Source organism: Mirounga leonina, unplaced genomic scaffold (genome assembly GCF_011800145.1).
Source record: "Mirounga leonina isolate KUSES-001 unplaced genomic scaffold, KU_Mleo_1.0 Mir_169, whole genome shotgun sequence".
Taxonomy (NCBI): Eukaryota; Metazoa; Chordata; class Mammalia; order Carnivora; family Phocidae; genus Mirounga; species Mirounga leonina.
The window spans coordinates 16,644,462-16,653,076 of record NW_023270431.1 but is presented as its reverse complement, the minus strand read 5'-3'; the positions used below and the strand labels follow the sequence as shown (position 1 = coordinate 16,653,076).

The following is an 8,615-nucleotide window of genomic DNA, read 5'->3' as shown; positions in this document are numbered from 1 at the left end:
TCAATATTTTTAAATTTTCTATTTTAGTTATTCTATTGGATATTTGATAGTAACTCACAGTGGTTTAATTTTTAATCCCCTAATGAGTAATAATTTAGAGCATCTTTTTATCTGCTTATTAGTCTTTCACGTGTTTTTAATTCTTTTACCCACTTTGAGTTGTTTGAATTATTACTGAGTTGTAAATGTTATTTATGCATTTTACTTTGAACATTCTTGTGCAAGACTTGATATATCTTTTTGAAGAAATACCTAGAATTGGAATTTCTGGGTCACAGAGTAAATATAAGAAACTGACAACTAGTTTCCAAAGTGCTATTCAAGATATTTCTTTATGGGTTTCTATATTTCTATATTTCTTTCTAGCAAAGACACTGACAGTCTTTGTTCCAGACCATTTTTCCATTTTTTTGTGTGTATACACACACACACACATGCACATATATATATAGACATATATATATATAAAGAGAGAGACAGAGAACAGACTTAGAGTTCACTCTGCCTCCAGATTCATTAAGTATCCAATGTGAAAATATGTCTTCCTAAAAGACAGAGGTCAGGCAGGTTTAGTGCACATTATAAAATAAGTAAATTCCTGAAGTTTGTGATTCCTCAGTTATGATGTGACCCACTGAACCCATCTTTTGGGATCACTCTGCAATGCTTTTATGGGACTTGGAGGCAGAGGGAACACGCAAACATGAAGCCTATTTGCTTACTGTGCCATGAGTAATAAAGTCATTTATATATGACCAGAAATCTTGCACTTTCTGCTAGCATGCAGGAAATAGTAAAAGATTAAAATGTTAGTTTGCAAGTTACAGTAAATCTCAGATAATTTAGTTATTGATAAGTGACAATACAATTTACACTCTCATCAACAATGTATAATGCTATTGAATATTCCATATACCTCCCCAAATTTGATATTGCTCAATGCATTTTTAAAATATTTATGCTTGATAAAGAATTTTAAGTTGATTTTTTTTTCATTAAGACCTTAATATTTTTTTCTTTTTTTGGCTTCCATTGTTTTTGATAAGAAGACCAATCTTTTTATTATTATTCTCTTTTATGTAGTATTTCTATCAGATTCCCTTGTGACTTATTTCTCTATTGTTTCCAAAAACTAATTATGTGCCATCCAATTTTATATGTGCTTTTCCTAAGAATTTAAGATTTTTATAAGTTTTATCAAATTGGGAAATTGTTAAACATTTTCTTAAATGTATTTTTAGCCTACCTGAGGTCAACACAGATTGAATATATATTTGACTACTTTATATTGATTCACAATTCACTGAAATACTGTTCATTTTTTTCTTTTGCCTGCACTTTTCTCTTTGAATTTATGCTAGTTATTTTTGATCACCATGTCATTAAGTTCACTAATGTTTTCTTCAACAGGATCTAATCAGTTGTTATTCTCATTCAGTAACTTCTAGATTTCCTATACTATAGTTTTCTGCTTAAGAATTTTCTTTGCTTCCTTTTTATATCTTCTATTTCTGCCCACATACTGTTTTTTTCTTTAAATATTTGAGCAAGTTGATAACACTTTTTTTTGAGAGCGAGTGAGGGAGGGTGTGTATGCACACAAGCAGTGGGAGGTGGGGCAGAGGAAGAGGGAGAGAGAGAATATGAAGCTGGCCATGGAGCCCAATGCAGGACTTGATCTCACGACACTGAGATCGTGTGACCTTAGCAGAAATCAAGAGTTGGCTGCTTAACCGACTGAGCCACCTGGGTGTCCCTAGGTTGATAATACTTATAATAGGTGTTTCAAAATCATCCACCATATCTATCATTTCTGTGTCTATTTGTAATGATTGATTTTTCTCTTGTCACATTTTCCCATTTCTTCATAATGTATTAGTTTTTTTTTTTTAATTGCAGACTAACAGTGTGACTGTTACATTGTTTCATATAACAGAATTTTTTTTCTTTTATTTAATGACAGTTAAATAAAGCATTTTGGTTATTTATAAATCAAAGTGATCTTGTTAAGACTTCGTAAGCTTTGTTAAGTATGTGTCTAAATGATTCTAATATTATGTTAACCTTACTACTAAGAAATGCCCTAGTTCATTACTGAATTCCCAAGTATTCAGTGAAGACATTTACACTCTGTGTGAGCATTGGGAAATGTTTACCTTATAGTATTCCTGACATTTGCTGTCTGGCCTTATATAGCACTTTACCCTATGCATGAATGCATTAGTATTCAAGCAATAGACTCAAAGATACCTGCTATGGACAATATTTGTTTCATTCATATATTGAAGCCTTATTCCTAGTGAAATGGTATTTGGAGGTGGGACCTTTGGGAGGTAATTAGGTCATGAGGATAGAGCACTGGTGAATGAGATTAGTAACCTTAAAAGAAGAAACATGAGAGAGATGATCTTTCTTTCCAACTTATGGAGATACAGCAAGAAGGCATCTGTCTGCAATCATGAAGATTACCCTTATGAGGAACTAAATAGTCTGGCCCCTTGATCTTGGACTTCCTAGCCTCCACTACTGCAAGAAATTAAGGTCTATTGTTTTAGCCACTCAATCTATGGTATTTTTGTTATAGCAGACCAAACTAATAATGACAATACTTTCATGCAGATTTCTGGAGCTCTTTTTCTGTGCAGTCCATTCTTTCTATAGTACTCCCATTCCTGTCCACAATTTTCATCCAGAAGACTTCCTGAATTCTAATCTCTGACGCTTCAACTTAGCTAGACTGTTACACTTTGCATCGACTTCCTAGATACATTACTGCCAGGGAAATCACCTCAGAAATCAGCCAGGGAAATTATAGGACTCTCATCATATGTTTCCCCTTTCTCAGAATCAGAGTTCCTGTGGTCCAGTGCATGAAAGTACTTGTTTTGTTTTATATTTTGCCCAATTTTTTTTAAAGATTTTTATTTATTTATTTGACAGAGAGAGAGATAGCAAGAGCAGGAACACAAGCAGGGGGAGTGGGAGAGGGAGAAGCAGGCTTCCCGCCAAGCAGGGAGCCCGATGTGGGACTCGATCCCAGAACCCTGGGATCATGACCTGAGTGGAAGGCAGACGCTTAATGACTGAGCCACCCAGGCGCCCTATTTTGCCCAATTTTTTAGTAGCTTATGAAAAAGGGCCAACTTTAGTACTAGTTATTTTAATAGGATGAAAACAAGTCTCTGACACTTGTATTTAAATTAAAAATCAAAATTACAGTTGGGAATGGACCAAGATAGCAATATAAGAGGTTCCTGAACTAGCCTTCAACCATAGGTATATTGAATGTACAGCTATACATGAAGCAATTACCACTGAATAAAATCCAAAAAGTAGTTGAACAACCCCTAAACACTGGGTAAGTGAGAATACAGTCACATCGAAGTGGGTTGGAAAAGCTGAGGCACTCCCACCATAAAAACACCTCCAGCACAGTGACATACAATTGGGAGAGAACCCCCTCCCCCCAACTCCCAGCTTCTCTCTAAGCAGCAAAGGGTTTGGATCATACATCTAGTGCCCCAACTTTTAAGACTTCCCCTAAGGGATGTGTCCCCCAATACAGCCAGCTCTGAAAACCAATGAGGCTTGCATCCAGGAGACCCACATGATTACAGCAAACATATAGCAGTTGCTAACAAGCACATGAGCACTTGTAGCAGCTATTCCCGCAGGCCTCAGTGTATAGGGAACAAAGCCTGACTATCTCTGTTTTTGTCTGAAAGGAGTCCAGCTACATACTTTAAAAGCTATGGTTTGAGGGTCAGACTTCTAATTTAGCACATATTTAGGGACTAGCTATAATTTTCCCAAGAGACTGGGAAAAATGATAGACATCTCCAGCTTCTCCCTCTGCTTCACACCAAGATACCAATAACTCCCTGGAAGAGCTTGCATACATTTATGGTTTTCAGCTTTTATGGCTCCTGTCTGAGGACCCCAGAGAACCTGGCTCTAATAACCAATGGGGCTTGCATTCATAAATCACACAGGACTGTAGCAGATAAAGAAGCAGTCCTTAATGGGCACAAGAGCACCCAAAGAAATTCCAGGACCAGATGGTTATGCTGGTAAAATTCCACTAAATATTTAAAGAAAAACCAATATAATTTTTTTGCACACTATAATAAAAAAAAAAAGGAAGGGATATTCCAAACTTATTTTATGAAGTCACCATTACCCTGTTGATACCAAAGCCAGACAAGGACACTACAATAAAAGACAACTGGAAGAGGAAGAATACCACTCAACTTAAATGTCAGCATCAAAGGCTCACCAAAACTGGGACTGGGTCTGGGGGAAGAAGGTGGGGTAGGAGGACCATGAGCGCTCCATGGCCTCCGTTTACAAATTGAAACCATTCACATCCAAGTCAATAAACTGGTGAATGATCTGAAGACTGGCAGAACAAACTCTACAACTCAATATAGAGAAGAAGCACATCTGAGATTGAAAGTGTGGAGATGGAGAAACATCTATCACACAAATGGATGTCAAAAGAAAGCCAGAGTAGCAATATTTATATTGGACAAAATAAACATTAAAACAAAGACTGTAACAAGAGACAAAGAAGGACAATATATAATAATAAAGGGGAAAATCCAATAAGAAGATATAACAATTATAAATATTTATGCACCCAACATAAAATAACCCAAATACAGAAAACAGTTCATATCAATAGAAAGGAACTAATCGATAATAATACAATAATAGTAAGGGACTTTAACACCCCATTTACATCAATGGACAGATCATCTAAACAGAAAATCAACAAGGAAAAATAACTTTGAATGATGCACTGGAAAAGATGGGTTTAACAGATGTATTCAGAACATTCCATCCTAAAACAGCCGAATACACATTCTTTTCAAGTGCACATGGAACATTCTCCAGAAGAGATCACATATTAGCCCATTGGACAAGCCTCAACAAATTCAAAAAGAGTGAAATCATACCATGCATCTTTTCTGATCATAATACTATGAAACTAGAAGTTAACCACAAGAAAAAAATCTGGAAAGGCCACAAATATATGGAAGTTAAATAAATGCTATTAAACAATTTATGGGTCAACTATAAAATAAAGGAAGAAATCAAAAACTACATGGAAACAAATGAAAATGAAAATGCAATGGTCCAAAAGCCTCTGGGATGCAGCAAAAGCAGTTGTAGGAGGGAAGTTTATAGCAATATAGGTTTATCTCAAGAAGCAAAAAAAACCTCAAACAACCTCACCTGACATGTAAAAGAGCTAGAAAAAGAACAAGTGAAGCCTAAAGCCAGCAGAAGAAAGGAAATAATAAAGATTAAAGCAGAAATAAATCATTTAAAAACTAAACAAACAATAGAATAGATCAATGAAACCAGGAGCTGGTTTGTTGAAAAAAATTAATAAAATTGATAAACTCTAGCCAGAATTATCAAAAAGAGAAAAACCCAAATAAAATCACAAATGAGAGAGGATAAATAACAATTGACACCACAGAAATATAAACAATTATAAGAGAATATTATGTAAAATTATATGCCAACAAATTAGACAACCTAGAAGAAATGGATAAATTCCTAGAAACATATAAACTGCCAAAATTGATCAGAAGAAATAGAAAATTTGAATAGATTGATAACCAGCGAGTAAATTGAATCAGTAATCAAAACGCAAAAGTCCCAACAAACAAAAGTCCAGGACCAGATAGCTTCATAGGCAAATTCTACCAAATATTTAAAGAAGACTTAATATCCATTCTTCTCAAGCTATTACAAAAAATAGAAAAGGAAGGAAAACTTCCAAATTCATTCTATGAGGCCAGCATTATCCTGATGCCAGAACCAGACAAATACACCAATAAAAAAGAGAACCACAAGCCAATATCCCTGATGAACATAGATGCAAAAATCCTCAAAAAATACTAGTAAACCAAATCCAACAATTCACTAAAAAATTCATTCACCACAACCAAATGGGATTTATTCCTGGTTTGCAAGGGTTGTTCTATATTCACAAATCAATCAATCAATGTTACACATCACATCAATAAGAAAAAAGATAAGAAATATGTGATTATTTAAAGTAGATGCAGAAAAAGCATTTGACAGAGCAACATCCATTCAAGATAAAAACCCTCGGAAGAAGCGGAAGAAGATCACTCACCAGCTTTTTACGTGCACCTACTCAGCTATCTCAGGACCAGCTTGAGGCTGAAGAAAAGGCAAGATCCCAGAGATCATGACAGACCTCACTGGTCTCCTCCCGAAGAGAACCTCCCCCATATGGGTACCGGAAAGGCTGGACACCTCGGTTATTAGAGGATTTGGGAGGTGGAGGTGCTTTTCCAGAGATCCATGTGGCCCAGTATCCACTGGATATGGGGCAAAAGAAAAAAATGTCAAATGCACTGGCCATTCAGGTGGATGCTGAAGGAAAAATTAAATATGATGCAATTGCTCGGCAAGGACAGTCAAAAGACAAGGTCATTTCTAGCAAGTATACTGACCTGGTTCCCAAGGAAGTTATGAATGCAGAGGACCCAGACCTGCAAAGACCTGATGAAGAAGCCATTAAAGAGATAACAGAAAAGACAAGGGTAGCCTTAGAAAAATCCGTATCACAGAAGGTTGCTGCAGCCATGCCAGTTCAAGCTGCTGATAAACTGGCTCCCGCTCAATATATTCGATACACACCATCTCAACAAGGAGTGGCTTTCAACTCTGGAGCTAAACAGAGAGTTATTCAGATGGTGGAAATGCAGAAAGATCAAATGGAGCCTCCAAGGTTCAAGATTAATAAGAAAATTCCCCGAGGACCACCTTCCCCTCCTGCACCTGTCATGCATTCTCCTAGCTGAAAGATGACCGTGAAGGAGCAACAAGAGTGGAAGATCCCCCCTTGTATTTCAAACTGGAAAAATGCAAAGGGGTATACAATTCCATTAGACAAACGTCTTGCTGCTGATGGAAGAGGCCTGCAGACAGTTCACATCAATGAGAACTTCGCCAAGCTGGCCGAAGCCCTCTATATTGTTGATCGGAAGGCTCGTGAAGTTGTAGAAATGTGTGCTCAAGTAGAGAGAAAGATGGCTCAAAAAGAAAAGGAGAAACATGAAGAGAAACTTAGAGAAATGGCCCAGAAAGCCAGGGAGAGAAGAGCTGGGATCAAAACCCATGTGGAAAAAGAGGATGGGGAGGCACATGAGAGGGATGAAATCCGGCATGACAGGAGAAAAGAGACTGCACACAGGAATCTTTCCAGGGAAGCTCCTGATAAGAGGTAGTAACCACAGAGAAATGAAAATTGAGATATCAGTGAAGTCATTGCTCTTGGTGTGCCCAATCCTCGGATGTCCAACGAAGTTCAGTATGACCAAAGGCTTTTCAACCAGTCCAAGGGTATGGACAGTGGTTTTGCAGGTGGAGAAGATGAAATTTACATTTATGATCAAGCCTGGAGAGGTGGTAAAGATATGGCCCAGAGTATTTACAGGCCCAGTAAAAATCTGGACAAGCACATGTATGGTGATGACCTAGAAGCCAGAAAAAAGACCAACAGATTTGTTCCTGATAAAGAGTTTTCTGGTTCAGACCGTAGGCAAAGAGGCCGAGAAGGACCTGTTCAGTTTGAGGAAGATCCTTTTGGTTTGGACAAGTTTTTGGAAGAAGCCAAACAGCACGGTGGCTCTAAAAGACCCTCAGATAGCAGCTGCCCCAAGGAACATGAGCATGAAGGCAAGAAGAGGAGGAAGGAGTAGATACACCTCTCTTCAAAGTGAATGAACTTTTATCCATAACCCTAATGATGCAATTCAGATGGGCAAACACTTTGTAAATGGCCAGGATAAAAACCAAATCTGGGTGTCAGACCCCAGCACTACTTTTTATTATGGGAGTAAGGGGTGGGGGATGGAAAATTCTTTGAACTATTTAGTTTTTTTTAAAGAGTGGGTTGTGTTTGTGCTTCTCCTACCTTTTGGCATTTATAGAACATACTGCCCCACACATGAAACTAAGACCACTTCCTTTTATGTGACATTAGTACTTTGGGGTTAATGTTTTGTGTAAGAATGACTGCTGATGAATAAAGTTGCCCCAACCACAGGGAGTAGAAGGATGTTCACATACTGGAACTGTCCTGCCAAATAACGTTTGCCCCTATTGCGCTCTGTTTTAGTTTGGAGTGGGGAAAGTAAGCTCTTGCTTGGTGCAACTATTTGTTTCAAATAAAAACATTTAGACCAAAAGAAAAAAAGATAAAAACCCTCAACAAAGTAGGTTTAGAGAGAACATATCTCAATATAATAAAGGCCATATATGAAAAATGTACAAGTAACATCATCCTCAGTCGGAAAAAACTGAAAGCTTCCCCCCAAGGTCAGGAAAGAGACAAGGATAGCCACTCTTACCACTTTTATTCTACATAGTACTGGAAGTCCTAGTCACAGAAATCAGACAATAAAAAGAAATTAAAGGCATCCAAATTGGTAAGGAAGAAGTAAAACTGTCACTATTTGCAGATGACATGATATTATATCTAGAAAACCTAAAAGACTTGACCAAAAAAACTACTAGAACTGATAAACAAGTTCAGTAAAGTCTCAGGATACAAAATCGATGTACAG

General features: G+C 37.2%; 1 pseudogene; it reads left to right on the top strand.

The window, feature by feature from the left end:
• Positions 1-6,077: 6,077 nt before the first annotated feature.
• Positions 6,078-7,892, top strand: LOC118017307 (annotated as a pseudogene).
• The last annotated feature ends 723 nt before the right edge of the window (positions 7,893-8,615 follow it).